Below are 19384 nucleotides of genomic sequence, written 5' to 3'. Positions count from 1 at the left end.
GAGTAAAATCCCCCTTGATTATTGCTGTACCTTTTCTGACAAACTCCCATTATCTCTTCCTTTACACTCTGTCCTAATGTTGTTACAATTAATAATAATAAAAAATTAATAATAATAATATTTATTGTCACAAGTAGGCCTTAACCTGCAATGAAGTTATTGTGAAAAGCCCCTAGTCGCCACATTCCAGTGCCTGTTTGGGTACACTGATGGAGAATTCAGAATGTCCAAATTACCTAATAGCATGTCTTTTGGGACTTATGGGAGGAAACTGGAGGAAACCCGGACACCCAGACACGGGGAGAACGCCAAGACTCCGCACAGACAGTGACCCAAGGGGGGAATCGAACCTGGGACCCTGGCGCTGTGAAGCCATAGTGCTAATCACTGTGCTCATGTGCTGCCAATTAGGAGGCCTGCACATCACTCCCAGAAGCAAATTCTGGCCTTTACCATTTTTCATCTCAAACCAAACCACTCCTATATCCTGGTTTCCTGAGCTTAGATCACCCCTGTCTAATGTGCTAACACCATCAATAATTAACAGAGCTGCTCTTCCACCTTATCCGAGATTTCTGTCCTTCCTAAATTTCACATACACTACAATATTCAGCTCACCACCACCTTTAGAAGGGAAATGTGGGAAGGGCAATAAAGCAGTGTTAATGTAAGCCTACTTGTGACAATAATAAAGGTTATTATTGTTATTATTTTAACAACCAGAAATATTTATTGGGCCTCATGGTAGCACAGTGGTTAGCACTGTCATTTCACAGCTCCAGGGTGCCAGGTTTGATTCCTGGCTTGGGTCACTGTCTGTGTGGAGTCTGCACGTTCTCCTCGTGTCGGCATGGGTTTCCTCCGCTTGCTCAGGTTTCCTCCCACAAGACTCGAAAGACGAGCTTGTTAGGTAATTTGGACATTCTGAATTCTCCCTCTGTGTACCCGAACAGGTGCCAGAATGTGGCGACTAGGGGCTTTTCACAGTAACTTCATCGTAGTGTTAATGTAAGCCTACTTGTGACAATAAAAATTATTATAAATGTTGGACTAGCCAGCGACACCCAAATGCCAAGAATGAATATAAAAAAATTCAAATCCCAAACTATGTTTCTGCAATGGCCATCAGATCGTACTTACTTATTTCTATAGGTGCTGTCAATTCATCAGTTTTGTTTCAAATGCTACTTGTGTTTTCATACAGAGCCTTTAGTTTTGGCCTTTTATTATTTTTGTAGCGTTTATCTGATGAAATCTGAGTCTCTTCCTGCCACAGTCTGTTTATCATTTCCCATATTCTTATCTTTGTCTCTGGTCTTACGTTTTGCTTTACCACATCATACAAAACAAATCAGAAAGGACCCAACAATGGAACAGTCGGTAACAGGACATCAATCAGTTTCCTTCTATCTGAGAGAAATCAAGGACTGGAACACTGTCAATAACACAAAGCTAATTTAATTAATCTATATACAGAATATTAAACTCCGGCCGAGTCACAGGAATGATTAACATCAACTGAAACAAACTCCAACTGTCAGAATGAACATGGTTCAGTCCTGGATGTGATTAACAGCAGCAATAACAGAATCCAATCCCTGTAATCGCTTGTGAACTCGCTGGTATTTCCGTAGGGTGAATGAACGAGTGAATCCCTTCCCATACACGGAACAGATGAATAATGTCTCCCTGGTGTGAATGCGCTGGTGTTTCAGCCGGAGGGGCTGCTGAGTGAATCCCTTCCCACACACGGAGCAGGTGAACGGACTCTCTCCAGTGTGACTGCGCTGGTGAAGCTGCAGATCCATTTTCCTTTGAAGCTCTTCTCACAATTGGAACATTTAAAAGGCCTTGTGTCAGAGTGAACACGCTGGTGTGAGGTGAGTTGGGCAGACTGAGTGAATCCCTTCCCACATTCAGAGCAGGTGAACTGTCTCACCCCAGTGTGAATGCGTTGGTGTCTCAGCCGGGTGGATGACTGAGCGATTCCCTTCCCACACACAGCAGGTGAATGGTCTCTCCTCAGTGTGAACTCGCTGATGATCCAACACTTTGCATAACTGATCGAATGTTACCCCACACTCAGGACAGGTGAATGGTTTCTCTCCAGTGTGAACAAAGAACAAAGAAATGTATAGCACAGGAACAGGCCCTTCGGCCCTCCAAGCCCTTCGGCCCTCCAAGCCCGTGCCTACCATGCTGCTCGACTAAACTACAATCTTCTGCACTTCCTGGGTCTGTATCCCTCTATTCCCATCCTATTCATGTATTTGTCAAGATGCCCCTTAAATGTCACTATCGTCCCTGCTTCCACCACCTCCTCCGGTAGCGAGTTCCAGGCACCCACTACCCTCTGCGTAAAAAACTTGCCTTGTAAATCTACTCTAAACCTTGCCCCTCTCACCTTAAACCTATGCCCCCTAGTAATTGACCCCTCTACCCTGGGGAAAAGCCTCTGACTATCCACTCTGTCTATGCCCCTCATAATTTTGTAGACCTCTATCAGGTCTCCCCTCAACCCCCTTCGTTCCAGTGAGAACAAACCGGGTTTATTCAACCGCTCCTCATAGCTAATGCCCTCCATACCAGGCAACATTCTGGTAAATCTCTTCTGCACCCTCTCTAAAGCCTCCACATCCTTCTGGTAGTGTGGCGACCAGAATTGAACACTATACTCCAAGTGCGGCCTAACTAAGGTTCTATACAGCTGCAACATGACTTGCCAATTCTTATACTCAATGCCCCGGCCAATGAAGGCAAGCATGCCGTATGCCTTCTTGACTACCTTCTCCACCTGTGTTGCCCCTTTCAATGACCTGTGGACCTGTACTCCTAGATCTCTTTGACTTTCAATACACTTGAGGGTTCTACCATTCACTGTATATTCCCTACCTGCATTAGACCTTCCAAAATGCATTACCTCACATTTGTCCGGATTAAACTCCATCTGCCATCTCTCCGCCCAAGTCTCCAAACAATTTAAACCCTGCTGTATCCTCTGACAGTCCTGATCGCTATCCGCAATTCCACCAACCTTTTTGTCGTCTGCAAACTTACTAATCAGACCAGTTACATTTTCCTCCAAATCATTTATATATACTACAAAGAGCAAAGGTCCCAGCACTGATCCCTGTGGAACACCACTGGTCACAGCCCTCGAATTAGAAAAGCATCCTTCCATTGCTACTCTCTGCCTTCTATGACCTAGCCAGTTCTGTATCCACCTTGCCAGCTCACCCCTGATCCCGTGTGACTTCACCTTTTGTACTAGTCTACCATGAGGGACCTTGTCAAAGGCCTTACTGAAGTCCATATAGACAACATCCACTGCCGTACCTGCATCAATCATCTTAGTGACCTCCTCGAAAAACTCTATTAAGTTAGTGAGACACGACCTCCCCTTCACAAAACCATGCTGCCTCTCACTAATACGTCCATTTGCTTCCAAATGGGAGTAGATCCTGTCTCGAAGAATTCTCTCCAGTAATTTCCCTACCACTGAAGTAAGGCTCACCGGCCTGTAGTTCCCTGGATTATCCTTGCTACCCTTCTTAAACAGAGGAACAACATTGGCTATTCTCCAGTCCTCCGGGACATCCCCTGAAGACAGTGAGGATCCAAAGATTTCTGTCAAGGCCTCAGCAATTTCCTCTCCAGCCTCCTTCAGTATTCTGGGGTAGATCCCATCAGGCCCTGGGGACTTATCTACCTTAATATTTTTTAAGTCACCCAACACCTCGTCTTTTTGGATCTCAATGTGACCCAGGCTATCTACACATCCTTCTCCAGACTCAACGTCTACCAATTTCTTCTCTTTGGTGAATACTGATGCAAAGTATTCATTTAGTACCTCACCCATTTCCTCTGGCTCCACACATAGATTCCCTTGCCTGTCCTTCAGTGGGCCAACCCTTTTCCTGGCTACCCTCTTGCTTTTTATGTACGTGTAAAAAGCCTTGGCATTTTCCTTAATCCTATTTGCCAATGACTTTTCGTGACCCCTTCTAGCCCTCCTGACTCCTTGCTTAAGTTCCTTCCTGCTTTCCTTATATTCCACGCAGGCTTCGTCTGTTCCCAGCCTTTTAGCCCTGACAAATGCCTCCTTTTTCTTTTTGACGAGGCCTGCAATATCTCTTGTTATCCAAGGTTCCCGAAAATTGCCGTATTTATCCTTCTTCCTCACAGGAACATGCCGGTCCTGAATTCCTTTCAACTGACACTTGAAAGCCTCCCACATGTCAGATGTTGATTTGCCCTCAAACATCCGCCCCCAATCTATGTTCTTCAGTTCCCACCTAATATTGTTACAATTAGCTTTCCCCCAATTTAGCACATTCATCCTAGGACCACTCTTATCCTTGTCCACCAGTACTTTAAAACTTACTGAATTGTGGTCACTGTTACCGAAATGCTCCCCTACTGAAACATCTACCACCTGGCCGGGCTCATTCCCCAATACCAGGTCCAGTACCGCCCCTTCCCTAGTTGGACTGTCTACATATTGTTTTAAGAAGCCGTCCTGGATGCTCCTTACAAACTCCGCCCCGTCTAAGCCCCTGGCACTAAGTGAGTCCCAGTCAATATTGGGGAAGCTGAAGTCTCCCATCACCACAACCCTGTTGTTTTTACTCTTTTCCAAAATCTGTCTACCTATCCTGGAACGTTTAGCTGCCAATCCTGTCCTTCCCTCAACCAGGTCTCTGTAATGGCAACAACATCATAGTTCCAAGTACTGATCCAAGCTCTAAGTTCATCTGCCTTACCCGTAATACTTCTTGCATTAAAACATATGCACTTCAAGCCACCAGACCCGCTGTGTTCAGCAACTTCTCCCTGTCTGCTCTGCCTCAGAGCCCCACTGTCCCTATTCCCTAGTTCTCCCTCAATGCTCTCACCTTCTGACCTATTGCTCCCGTGCCCACCCCCCTGCCATACTAGTTTAAACCCTCCCGTGTGACACTAGCAAACCTCGCACCAAAACTCGCTGGTGTGTCAGAAGGTTGGATAACTGAGCGAATCCCTTTCCACACTCAGTGCACGTGAATGGTTTCTCCCCGCTGTGCATTCGCTGGTGTGTCAAAAGGCTGGATAACTGAGTGAATCCCTTCCCACACTTGGAACAAGTGAACGGCCTCTCCCCAGTGTGAACGCGCTGGTGTGTCAGAAGATTAAATTTGTCTTCAAAGCTCTTCTCACAATCGGTACATATAAAGGTCTCATGTCAGATGTGTTAGTCGAGTGAATCCCTTTTCATACTCGGAACAGATGAATGGTCTCTCCCCGGTGTGACTGTGGTGATGAGTTTCCAGCTCAGAAGGGTAACTGAATCCCTTCCCACAATCCCCACATTTCCACGGTTTCTCAATGGTTCCGATGTCCTTGTGTCTCTCCATTTTGGACGATCAGTTGAAGCTTCTTCCACACACAGAACACGTGTACAGTTTCGCCTCGCTGTGAATGGTGGGGTGTTTTTCAGGCTGTGCAATTGGTTAAAGCTCTTTCCACAGTCAGTTCACTGGAACACTCTCACTCGGGTGTGTGTGTGTCTTTGTGCTTTTCCAGTCACACTGATGTTTGAAGTCTTTTCCCACAGACAGAACAAACATTTCTCCTTCCCCATTCAAAAGCTGATAACATTCTGATCCTGATGAATTGAGTGACTGTCAGATCTTAATGTGATGTTTTATTTTAGTTTCCTGTCTGTCAATCCATTCCTTGTAACCCTGTAAAATCAGTTTACACAGGTCAGACATTCAGAACAGATAATTCTCATTCCTGGGGAGTAATTGTTTCTCTTGTTTCCCACACTTCCCCCTTCCCACAAACTCACCACAATGGTTTTAAGGTCATTAATACGGAGTGGAGCTTGGAATTCCAGATTATTCACTGAATTTAAATTCGGCCATCTACATTACATCATTTTGAGTGCAGGACAGAAATGCCCCCATTCTCTCCTCCTGAGAGAAGTACCGAGTTATGGTGCGAGGATCGAGAGCAGGAGAAACTCCCAGAGCCATAGTGGTGAGATTCCTTCATTTTAAGGATAGAGAAATGGTCCTTAGATGGGCGAAGAAAACTCGGTGCAGTAAATGGGAGAACGCGGTGATCCGCGTTTATCAAGACTGGAGTGCGGAGGTGGCGAGAAGGAGGGCGAGCTTTAATCGGGCCAAGGCGGTGCTTCATAAAAGGAAGATAAAATTTGGAATGCTGCAACCGGCAAGACTGTGGGTCACATATCAAGGGAGGCACCACTACTTTGAGACGGCGGATGAAGCGTGGACTTTTATTGTAGAAGAAAAACTGGAATGAGTGGATTATGAAAAAGAACGTTTGGACAAAGTGGTGGGGCGAATGTGGGGGGCGAAGAGGGGTTTTATGTTCTAATCCTGCGGTATGGTAACTTTTCTTTCTCCCACAGGTGGTGATGGGGGGAGGTGGGGAGGGAGAGGAGATGGGGCGTTGGCCATGGGAGGCGGGGCCGAGGGAGAAGCGCGGGCTTGGTTCCCGCGCTATGATAATTATGGCGGGAATAGAGAAGCAGGAAGGAGGGGGCGTCGCACGGTGCGAGCCGTGGTCACGGGGGGAAGCCGAGGTCAGCCAGAGTTTGCTGACTTCTGGGAGCAACATGGGGGGAGTAATTACGCTAGCGGGGGGTCTAGCGGGGGGGGTGGGAGGGGGGAATTACTGGGTTGCTGCTGCTGGGGAAAGGGGGGAGTGGGTACGGGAGAGGATGGGCGGGGGGTCACCGCCTGGGGGAGATACAGCTGCGTGGGAACTGGGTGAGAAGCTGGAAAAAGATGATGGCTAATCGGCAAGGGGGGGGTGGGAAGCCCCCCAACTCGGCTGATCACGTGGAACGTGAGAGGGCTCAATGGGCCGATAAAGAGGGCACGAGTACTCGCACACCTTAAGAAACTTAAAGCAGATGTGGTTATGTTACAGGAAACGCACCTGAAACTGATAGACCAGGTTAGGCTGCGCAAAGGATGGGTGGGGCAGGTGTTCCATTCGGGGCTGGATGCGAAAAACAGGGGGGTGGCTATATTAGTGGGGAAGCGGGTAATGTTCGAGGCAAAGACTATAGTGGCGGATAACGGGGGCAGATACGTGATGGTGAGTGGCAAACTACAGGGAGAGATGGTGGTTTTGGTAAACGTGTATGCCCCGAACTGGGATGATGCCAACTTTATGAGGCGAATGCTAGGACGCATTCCGGACCTAGAGACGGGAAAGCTGATAATGGGGGGAGACTTTAACACGGTGTTGGAACCAGGGCTGGATAGGTCGAAGTCCAGGACTGGTAGGAGGCCGGCAGCAGCCAAGGTGCTTAAAGATTTTATGGAGCAGATGGGAGGTGTGGACCCGTGGAGATTCAGTAGACCTCGGAGGAAGGAGTTCTCGTTTTTCTCCTATGTCCATAAAGTCTATTCGCGCATAGACTTTTTTGTGATGGGTAGGGCATTGATCCCGAAGGTGAGGGGAACGGAATATACGGCTATAGCCATTTCGGATCATGCCCCACACTGGGTGGACTTGGAGATAGGGGAGGAAACAGGAGGGCGCCCACCCTGGAGAATGGACATGGGACTAATGGCGGATGAGGGGGTGTGCCTAAGGGTGAGGGGATGTATTGAAAAGTACTTGGAACTCAATGACAATGGGGAGGTCCAGGTGGGAGTGGTCTGGGAGGCGTTGAAGGCGGTGGTTAGGGGGGAGCTGATATCAATAAGGGCACATAAAGGGAAGCAGGAGAGTAAGGAACGGGAGCGGTTGCTGCAAGAACCTTTGAGGGTGGACAGACAATATGCGGAAGCACCGGAGGAGGGATTGTACAGGGAAAGGCAAAGGCTGCATGTGGAATTTGACTTGCTGACTACAGGCACTGCAGAGGCACAATGGAGGAAGGCGCAGGGTGTACAGTATGAATATGGGGAGAAGGCGAGCAGATTGCTGGCACACCAATTGAGGAAAAGGGGAGCAGCGAGGGAAATAGGGGGAGTGAGGGACGAGGAAGGAGAGATGGAGCGGGGAGCGGAGAGAGTGAATGAAGTGTTCAAGACATTTTATAAAAAATTATATGAAGCTCAACCCCCGGATGGGAGGGAGAGAATGATGGACTTTTTGGATCGGCTGGAAATTCCCAAGGTGAAAGAGCAGGAAAGGGTGGGACTGGGAGCACAGATCAAGGTAGAAGAAGTGGTGAAAGGAATTAGGAACATGCAGACGGGAAAGGCCCCGGGACCGGACGGATTCCCAGTTGAATTCTACAGAAAATATTTGGACTTGCTCGCCCCGGTACTGACGAGGACCTTTAACGAGGCAAAGGAAAGGGGACAACTGCCCCCGACTATGTCTGAAGCAACGATATCGCTTCTCTGAAAGAAGGAAAAGGACCCGCTACAATGCGGGTCCTACAGACCAATTTCCCTCCTAAATGTGGATGCCAAGGTCCTGGCCAAGGTAATGGCAATGAGAATAGAGGAATGTGTCCCGGGGGTGGTTCACGAGGACCAACCTGGGTTTGTGAAGGGGAGACAGCTGAACACGAATATACGGAGGCTGTTAGGGGTAATGATGATGGCCCCACCAGAGGGTGAAACGGAGATAGTAGTGGCGATGGATGCCGAGAAAGCATTTGATAGAGTGGAATGGGATTATTTGTGGGAGGTGTTGAGGAGATTTGGTTTTGGAGAGGGGTATGTTAGATGGGTGCAGCTATTGTATAGGGCCCCAGTGGCGAGTGTGGTCACGAATGGATGGGGATCGGCATATTTTCGGCTCCATAGAGGGACAAGGCAGGGATGTCCTCTGTCCCCATTACTGTTTGCACTGGCGATTGAGTCCCTGGCGATAGCGCTGAGGGGTTCCAAGAGATGGAGGGGAGTACTTAGGGGAGGAGAAGAACACCGGGTATCTTTGTATGCGGATGATTTGCTACAATATGTGGCGGATCCGGCGGAGGGGATGCCAGAAATAATGCGGATACTTGGGGAGTTTGGGGATTTTTCAGGGTATAAATTGAACATGGGGAAGAGTGAGCTGTTTGTGGTGCATCCAGGGGAGCAGAGTAGAGAAATAGAGGACCTACCGTTGAGGAAGGTAACAAGAGACTTTCGTTACCTGGGGATCCAGATAGCTAAGAATTGGGGCACATTGCACAGGCTAAATTTAACGCGGTTGGTGGAACAGATGGAGGAAGATTTCAAGAGATGGGATATGGTAGCACTGTCAATGGCAGGGAGGGTGCAGGCGGTTAAGATGGTGGTCCTCCCGAGATTCCTCTTTGTGTTTCAGTGCCTCCCGGTGGTGATCACGAAGGCTTTTTTTAAAAGGATAGAAAAGAGCATCATGGGTTTTGTTTGGGCCGGGAAGACTCCGAGAGTGAGGAAGGGATTCTTACAGCGTAGTAGGGATAGGGGGGGCTGGCACTACCGAGCCTAAGTGAGTACTATTGGGCCGCTAATATTTCAATGGTGAGTAAGTGGATGGGAGAGGAGGAGGGAGCGGCGTGGAAGAGATTAGAGAGGGCGTCCTGTAGGGGGACTAGCCTGCAGGCTATGGTGACAGCCCCATTGCCGTTCTCACCGAGGAACTACACCACAAGCCCGGTGGTGGTAGCTACACTGAAGATTTGGGGACAGTGGAGACGACATAGGGGAAAGACCGGAGCATTGGGGGGGTCCCCGATAAGAAACAACCATAGGTTTGCCCCGGGGGGAATGGATGGGGGATATGGAATGTGGCAAAGAGCAGGAATAACGCAACTGAAAGATCTATTTGTGGATGGGAAGTTCGCAAGTCTGGGAGCGCTGACCGAGAAATATGGGTTGCCCCAAGGGAATGCATTCAGGTACATGCAATTGAGGGCTTTTGCGAGGCAACAGGTGAGGGAATTCCCGCAGCTCCCGACACAAGAGGTGCAGGACAGAGTGATCTCAAAGAAATGGGTGGGGGATGGTAAGGTGTCAGATATATATAGGGAAATGAGGGACGAAGGGGAGACTATGGTGGATGAACTAAAAGGGAAATGGGAAGAAGAGCTAGGGGAGGAGATCGAGGAGGGGCTGTGGGCAGATGCCCTAAGCAGGGTAAACTCGTCGTCCTCGTGTGCCAGGCTAAGCCTGATTCAGTTTAAGGTATTACACAGGGCACATATGACTGGAACACGGCTCAGTAAATTTTTTGGGGTGGAGGATAGGTGTGCGAGGTGCTCGAGAAGCCCAGCGAATCATACCCATATGTTTTGGTCATGCCCGGCACTACAGGGGTTTTGGGTGGGGGTGACAAAGGCGCTTTCAAAAGTAGTAGGAGTCCGGGTCCAACCAAGCTGGGGGTTGGCTATATTTGGGGTTGCACAAGAGCCGGGAGTGCAGGAGGCGAGAGAGGCCGATGTTTTGGCCTTTGCGTCCCTAGTAGCCCGGCGCAGGATATTGTTAATGTGGAAAGAAGCCAAGCCCCCGTGGGTGGAGACCTGGATAAATGACATGGCGGGGTTCATAAAGCTAGAGCGGATTAAGTTCGTCCTAAGGGGGTCGGCTCAAGGGTTCACCAGGCGGTGGCAACCGTTCGTCGAATATCTTGCGGATAGATAGATGGGGGAAAAAAGGCAGCAGCAGCAGCCCAGGATTTGGGGGGGGGGGGGGAATGGGGGGGTGGGGGGTGGGCGGGGGGGGTGTAGCTTGTGACAAGGCAGTTGCCAATTAGGGCTAGTTTTCATTTTTGTTATTTAATATTTATTTATTTTTTGTTTTTTTTGTTTATGTAAAATAGGTCATTGTTATCTGTGTTGTTATAATGTTGTGTAAAGGATGCACAATGTACTGTGTTGGTTGACCAAAAATTTTCAATAAAATATTTATTAAAAAAAAAAGATAATGGGTGGGTTTCTCCACCCCAACGCCGAAGTGGCCGCGCCGTCGAGGTTCACGACGGCACAGAACGGCCCCGGTCCCGACCGATACAGGCCCTGACAATGGGCCAGTATAGGGGCCGTGTCATCTACCCGCGCCAGGCCTTGTCGCCCGCGTAAAAGCGGCGCCGCATAGATGACGCGGCCGGCGCCGCATAACGGACGTCATACGCGCATGCGCGGGTTGGCCGGCGCCAACCCGCGCATGCGTGGTTGCCGTCCTGTCCAAATCCGCCCCGCAAGAAGATGGGAGACGGATCTTGCGGGGCCACGGAAGGAAGGAGGTCCTCCTTCAGAGAGGACAGCCCGACGATCGGTGGGCACCGATCGCGGGCCACCCCACATTCAAGGTGAAGCGCGGTGCAGGATCCCCCCTCGCCCCCCCCACAGGCCGCCCCCCCAGCGTTCACGCACCGCCCACAACTGTAGCGACCAGGTGTGGACAGCGCTGGGGGAAACCCGCCGTTTTGGCCTGGACGCTCGGCCCATCCGGGCCTCAGAATAGCGGGGGTGCCGTAGAATCGCCATTTTGGATATCTCCGGCGATTCTCCGGCCTGCAGCCCGTGAAACTCGACCGGCCTGTTCCCGCCGCTTGGGAGAATCGCGGGAGGGCGTCGGACCGGCGTCCCCGGAAATTTCGGCGGCCCAGGCGATTCTCCCAACCGGCACGGGAGTGGAGAACTGCGCCCAATTTCTCCTGAACAAATCCATTGCTGCATTTCCTTCCTTGTGGTGATATGCATCACTGTAGATACACAAGAGGTTAATGTAAGTACACGTAGACTTGCTAGACACTAGAGTGAGCACCAGAGACATGACACACAACCAATAGGTCAGTAAGATATGACACGACCAATGGACATTCACGATACACACAGAGGTGACACTACCACAGGGGGGCATTACACCAACCCGTATATAAAGGACACACACATGATCTTCCTCTTTCCAGTGGAGACAGTCAGTGAGTACAGACACAGGATTGATTGAACGTCACACCCACCACGTGGATTGTAGCAGGCTGGTTAGTCAGTCTGAGTAGCTATATCAGGATTAACAGTAGAGTCGAATCCAAGTAGGAGAATTGTTGATAGCTTTAACACGTTTATTAAACCATCTCCAAGTCTGACCCTTCCTTTGTCAGAGTGCACATCAAGGAAGCAGCTTATGCTACATCAAGAGCATAACAAAACAATACAGAGTGGAGCTTGGAATTCCAGATTATTCACTGAATTTAAATTCGGCCATCTACATTACTTCATTTTGAGTGCAGGACAGAAATTCCCCCATTCTCTCCTCCTGCTCCAGGATCAGGATAGTGAAAGATAATTTCTCATTAACAAATCCATCAGTGTGAGTGCAGGATAGAAATTGCCCCCATTCTCTCCTCCTGCTCCAGGATCAGTAAAGGGAGTTAAAGATAATTTCTCCTGAACAAATCCATTGCTGCATTTCCTTCCGGAAGCCACATTTGTCCACTGGGGCCTGGCACCGGGAGAAAGCGGCAGCTGCCGTTGTGTTGGATGTTGAGGCGGTGCCGCTAGTTTGTTATTGGAGGTGTTGAGGCCTCCCCTTATCCGCCTCCTTCCCGCCTGAAGTTGAGACAAACAAGTGTCTATCTCTGGACATGGGCTGGACTGCGCATGCTGCAGATCACAAGCCCGGGAAATGATTGACGGCAACTCCGGTCCAGTAGGAAGAGGGGGCGGGACTGGAGGTCCACGCGGAAGAGGTTGGTCCTCCAACCAATCGGAGTGAACGAGAGCGGGTGGGACTTCGCCTGAAGCATGCGCAGTGCGGGTAATGGCGATGGAGAGAAGCTTTTAATCTCGGCTCCACAGAGGGTAAGAGGAACATTGTGGAACGCGGGGAGCGATAGATGTGCCTGGTGGGTGGAAAAGTTTTCTAAACATGTTGTGCAAGCCCATACCCGGAAAACTCACTTCTTGATTCCCCCGTTCCACGGAGCGGGGTTGGGAGGGTCCAGTAATCGGTTCGGGATATCGACCGCCATCTTTATTTGGGGCGATGAACGGGAGAGCGCATGTGCGGCCGCCATGTTTGTTGGGGCAATATTTTCAATGACTGGGAGAATATTGTTCCACATTGCTCAGAATGGAGACAACCTGGCCAGCAAACTGCATTACCCTTTGTCTTGGGTACTTGACCTCCCATTACCCCGGTTTCGATGCTGGCCCTGGGTCACTGTCTGTGTGGAGTTTGCACATTCTTCCCGTGTCTGCGTAGGTCTCACCTCCACAACCCGAAGATGTGCAGGTTAGGTGGATTGGCCACGCTAAATTGTGACAATAAAGATTATTATATTATAACAGGGTGGCGGTAAAATTTCAAGCAGATTTGTGGCTCCACAAAGTGTTTCCAACTCCTTCCACCCACCTCCTGAACAGGTTGACACATTTATTTGTCTGACTAAAATGATGGTCACTGGTGTCACGGTGATGCAGTGGTTTACACTGCTATCTCACAGCGCCGAGGACCGGGTTCGATCCCAGCCCCCGGTCACTATCCGTGGGGAGTTTGCACATTCTCCCCTTGTCTGCGTGGGTCTCACCCCCACAACCTGAAGATGTGCAGGGTAGCTGGATTGGCCATGCTAAATTGTCTCTTTATTGGAAAAAAATAATTGTTTCTTCTAAATTTTTTTTGAAAAAGTATGGTCTCTTTCCTAATGTTCACAATTAAAGGTGTGGGTTCCTGGGTTCCCCAGGAGATGGCCGACATTTCAGGGGATTAATATTGGTCCGAGATATGTCTCGTATTCTTTTATGGCACTGATTAGATATATTATTTATGGTTCTGTAATAAAGGAAATGTATTATTATTTCTGATCTTATAAGACCATAAGACACAGGAGCAGAATTAGGCCACTTGGCCCATCGAGTCTGCTCCGCCATTCAATCATGGCTGATATTTTCTCATCCCCATTCTCCTGCCTTCTCCCCATAAACCCTGATACCCTTATTAATCAAGAATCTATCTATCCCTGCCTTAAAGACACTCACCGGTTTGTTTCGATGTCACTAGCTTTCGGAGCGCTGCTCCTTCCTCAGGTGAATGAAGAGGTCTGTCATTCACCTGAGGAAAGAGCAGCGCTCCGAAAGCTAGTGACATCGAAACAAACCTGTTGGACTTTAACCTGGTGTTGTAAGACTTCGTACTGTGCTCACCCCAGTCCAACGCCGGCATCTCCACATCATGGCTTAAAGACACTCAGTGAATTGACCTCCACAGCATTCTTGGCAAAGAGTTCCACAGATTCACCACCCTCTGGCTGAAAAAAATCCTCCTCATCTCTGTTTTAAAGGATCGTCCTTTTAATCTAAACTGGTGTCCTCTGGTTCTAGTTTTTCCTACAGTGGAAACATCCTCTCCACGTCCACTCTATCCAGGCCTCGCAGTATCTTGTACATTTCAATAAGATCCCCTGTAATATAAGACTGTAGCTACGTTATAGATTTCCAGTGAATGCGGCGACTAAGGGCGACACAGCAACTTCATTTGAAGCCTACTTGTGACAAAAAGCGATTTTCATTTCATTTTCACCTCTTCCCTCAGAGGGTTGTTAGTCTTTGGATTTCTCTTCCACAGGGACCAGTTGTATCTGGGAGTCATTGAATATATTGAAGCACAAGTTTGACAGATATTTTATTGACAATGGAGTTAAGGGTTATCGGGAACAGGTCGGAAAATAGAGAGAAAGCTGAGATGAGATGGGATTTCTTCACTCGTGGATGTGGTGAAGCTTTGGAATTCACTACCCCAGAGGAATGTGGAGCCTCAGTCATCAGGTATCTTCAAGACAAATATTGGTAGGTTTCTCGATATTGAAGATATCGAGGGATATGGGGATCATGTGGGGAAATGGTGCTGAGGTAGATCGGCCAAGGATCTCATTGAATGGTTGAGCAGATTCGGTGGGCCGAATGGCCTACTCTTGCTCCTATTCTAATCTCCGTGTCCTGGTCAGGAAGCAGTGAGCTGAGCTTGGATCTGTCGATCAACATGAATCAGCACCTTCAGGAGAATTGGGAGGGTGAAGTTTAGATACAGCAGAGTGAGAATGGAGGGAGATTGTGTAGGATGGAGATTTACAGCTTTTGCAGAACGAGTGAGGAAATGTTGTTCCATCGGAACTAGAATTGTCTGTTCTGAATTTCTATCGTGTACTAACAATGATGACTTTTGTAAATTGTTTTTAAAGGATAGCAGAAGAGGAGAATTATAGACAGAAATCTCAAATGTCAGAAACCTTGATGTGACAAACTCACTCGATTCCTTCTGATCTGAATATCATTGGACTCTGAATATCATCGGCAAGAAGAAGAAACGTTTGTCCAATCTGTTGGCTTCAGAAGATTTTAAACATCAGTGAGACTGGAAAAGCACCGAGACACACACAACACACACCCGAGTGAGAGTGTTCCAGTGAACTGACTGTGGAAACATCAGTGTGACTGGAAAAGCACCAAGACCCACACAACACACACCCGAGTGAGAGTGTTCCAGTGAACTGACTGTGAAAAGAGCTTCAACTATTACACAGCCTGAAAAAACATCACACCATTCACAGTGCGGAGAGACAGTGCACATGTTCTGTGTGTCGACAAGGCTTCCACTGATTGTCCAATCTGGAGAGACAAGAGAAGACCCAAAACATGGAGAAACCGTGGAAATGTGGGAACTGTGGGAAGGGATACGGATTCCCATCTGAGCTGGAGGTTCATCGACGCAGTCACACTGGGGAGAGGCCGTTCATCTGCTCTCAGTGTGGGAAGGGATTCACTCAGTCATCCAGCCTGCAGACACACCAGCGAGTTCACACAGGGGAGCGGCCATTCATCTGCTCTATGTGTGGTAAGGGATTCACTCAGTTATCTCACCTGCAGACACACCAGCGAATTCACACTGGGGAGAAGCCATTCACCTGCTCTCAGTGTGGGAAGAGATTCATTGATTCATCCACCCTGCAGAAACACCAGCGAATTCACACTGGGGAAAGGCCATTCACCTGCTCTCAGTGTGGGAAGAGATTCATTAATTCGTCCACCCTGCAGAGACACCAGCAAATTCACACTGGGGAGAAGCCATTCACCTGCTCTCGGTGTGGGAAGAGATTCAATGATTCCTCCACCCTGCAGAGGCACCAGCGAATTCACACTGGGGAGAAGCCATTCACCTGCTCTCAGTGTGGAAAGGGATTCCGTGATTTATTCAACCTGCGGATCCATCAGCGAGTTCACACTGGGGAGAGACCATTCACCTGCTCTCAGTGTGGGAAGGGACTCCGAGCTTCATCCACCCTGCAGAGACATCAGCGAATTCACACCGAGGAGAGGCAGTTCATCTGCTCCTAGTGTGGGAAGGGATTGCATAGAAACATAGAAAATAGGAGCAGGATGAGACCATTTGGCCCTTTGCAACTGCTCTACCATTCATTATGATCATGGCTTATCATCCAACTCAATAGCCCAATCCCGCTTTCCCCTCCATATCCTTTGATCCCCTTTGCCCTCAGTGCTATATCTAACTGCTTCTTGAAAACATACAATGTATTGGCCTCAACTATTTCCTGTAACAAATTTCACAGGCTCACCACTCTCTGGTTGAGGAAATTACTCCTCATCTCTGTCTAAATGGTCTACCCCGTATCCTCAGACTGTGACCTCTGGTTCTGTACACTCCCACCATCGGGAAACTCTTTCCTGCATCTACCCTATCGAGTCCTCTTTGAATATTATTGGTTTCTATGAGATCCCCCATATTTATGAACTCCAGCAAATACAAACCTAACTGATTCAATCTCTCATATGTCAGTCCCACCATCCCAGGAATCAGTCTGGTAAACCTGCTCTGCACTCCCTCTAGAGCAAGAACATCCTTCCTCAGATCACGAGACCAAAACTGCACACAATATTCTCGGTACGGCCTCGCCAAGGCCCTGTATAGAACAAAGAACAACACAGCACAGGAACAGGTCCTTCGGCCCTCCAAGCCTGCGCCGACCACATATTCTATCTAGACCAATCGCCTGTGTCCTTCTATACCCCGTCCGTTCATGTGCCCATCCAGATAAGTCTTAAAGGTCACTAACGTATCTGCCTCAACCACCTCACTTGGCAGTGCATTCCAGGCCACCACCACCCACTGTGTAAAAAAAAAAAAAAAACTTCCCCCGCACATTTCCACTGAACCTTTTCACCCTCACCTTCAACTTGTGCCCCCTTGTACTTGTCATTTCTGCAATGGGAAAAAGCCTCCAACTGTTCACCCTATCCCTCTAATAATTTTATAAACTTCGATCAGGTCGTCCCTCAGCCTCTGTCTCTCTCGGGAGAACAATCCCGTTTATTCAATCTCTCTTCATAGCTAATACCCTCCATCCCAGGCAACATCCTGGTAAACCTTTTCTGTACTCTCTCCAAAGCCTCCACGTCCTTCTGGTAGTGCAGTGACCAGAATTGGGACACAGTGTTCCAAATGTGGCCTCACCAACATTCTATGTAATTGTAACATAATTTTTGAGCTTTTATACTCGATACCCCCGTATCTTCTTCACCACCATTTCCACCTGTGCTGCCACTTTTAAGTATCTGTGGACCTGCGCGCCCAGATCTCTCTGTGTCTCTATGCTCCTGATGGTCGGTATCTCCACATCATGAGTGTGAAATGCTCTCAGTTCTGTCTATTATGAATCTTTGTTGCACCTTATCCACTGCCTCTATTTTCTTTTTCTAAATGGAGATCACCAATGTTGACAGAGCTCCCAGTGTAGTCTAACCCTGGTTCCAATCGAATTGGACATTTCCTCCGTGCTTTTCAATTCTATCACTCTGGAATGGAACCCTATATATGGGCCCCACACTTTCAGAAAGTGTGAAGTTCTTAGCGAGGGTGTAGAGGACATTTACATTAATAATAATTGTTATTATTGTCACAAGTGGGCTTACGTTAACACTGCAATGAAGTTACTGTGAAAATCCCCCAGTCGCCTTCGGGTACACGGAGGGAGAATTCAGAATCTCCAATTCACCTGACAAGCACATCTTTCGGGACTTGTGGTAGGAAACCGGAGCATCGAGAGGAACCCACGCAAACACGAGGAGAGCGTGCAGACTCCACACAGACAGTGGCCCAAATTGGGAATCGAATCTGGAACCCTGGTGCTGTGAAGCAACAGTGCTAACCATTGTGCTAGAATGGCACCAGGGATGAGGGACTCCTGTCAGTTTGAGAGACTGGAGCAGTTGAATTTCTCTCCTGAGATCACAGCATCTGGGGCCATTCAGCCCTTTGAGACCATGTCGGCTCTTTGTGGAGCAAGGCAGTCTGTCCATTGCCCCATTCTATCCCCAGATTTGTGCAGGTTATTTCTCTCAGTGCCTGTCCAATTTCCGATTGAAATCCTTCTGTCGTCTCTGCATCTCCTACCGTCATAGGCAGTAGGTTCCAGGTTGTTACCACTCGTTGTACATGGACATAAGGCTCCTAGAGCACAGAGGAGTCTATTTGTCCCATTTTCCCCGTGCCAGCTCTTTGTACAGCGAACCATTTAATCCCAGAGTTCGACTATTTTGTTTTCTTTTTTGGAATATATCAAATGAAATCAACACCATGGTTATTACACAAAATTAAGACTCAGTCTTTATCAATGATTCTGGTGAGGACACCAAGTGTAATATATCTTAGTTTGCAGACAATTAGAATAAATGTACATTTCTATCAAACTTCTCACTGCCACTGGACCTCCGAAAGTGTTTTAAAGCCAATGGAGTACTTTTGAAACATATTCACTGATGTAATGTAGGAAACTGTAAGTACGCATGTGTATGCATATTTAGTTATAAAATTGTCATTTTCACAGTGTATTCCCAAGGTCAAGCAAGCCCTTTTATACCTCTAACATGTGGCTTCCTGCAGCCATTTCACCTTCTGTACCTTTTCTATATTAACTATGTATTGATTTCATAGCAAAAAAACAATAATTATATTTATGATTATTCAGTAGTAAACATTGAATATGGTTAGTGAATTGGTGTATTGGGTAATTATATTGTAAAGACTAGATCTTTATTTTTAAAAATACCACGATCAACCAAAATGTTTCCAGAAACTACAGAGCGATCAGAAATTGTTTGAAAAAATTAATTACTCAATAATTTTGAGAAGTTACGAGATGTGGTGAGAAGCGTGTATATATTACATGTACTCAGCAGTGTGACCTCCCACCAGTAAGTGGCATCAGGCATCAATCAGGTGACATCCAGCGACCAGCAGAAGGTTGTAAAGCGTGCACGAGGCCAATTGCACATAAGGGTAGTTCCAAGAGTGTTGAATTTAACTCTGTGATAACTTAGTCTGTATAGATTCTGATCATTACCTTACTACGTGTACATTAATAAATCATCGTTCTGGCTAAGTCACCAGCAATTCTGTAGAGTCATTGCAAGAATATA

At 48.0% G+C, this 19384-nt stretch overlaps 1 long non-coding RNA gene across 1 annotated transcript; it reads left to right on the top strand.

Moving 5' to 3' along the window:
- Window positions 1-12544: 12544 nt before the first annotated feature.
- LOC140419648 (uncharacterized) lies at window positions 12545-19351 on the top strand. Its single transcript, XR_011945943.1, has 2 exons — window positions 12545-12754; window positions 15133-19351. It is a non-coding gene; the product is annotated as an uncharacterized lncRNA (long non-coding RNA).
- Window positions 19352-19384: the final 33 nt, after the last annotated feature.

Source organism: Scyliorhinus torazame, chromosome 5 (assembly GCF_047496885.1).
Source record: "Scyliorhinus torazame isolate Kashiwa2021f chromosome 5, sScyTor2.1, whole genome shotgun sequence".
In the NCBI taxonomy this organism is placed as follows: Eukaryota; Metazoa; Chordata; class Chondrichthyes; order Carcharhiniformes; family Scyliorhinidae; genus Scyliorhinus; species Scyliorhinus torazame.
Note: the sequence above shows the minus strand (reverse complement) of the source record. Positions and strands in the feature narration are given on the sequence as shown.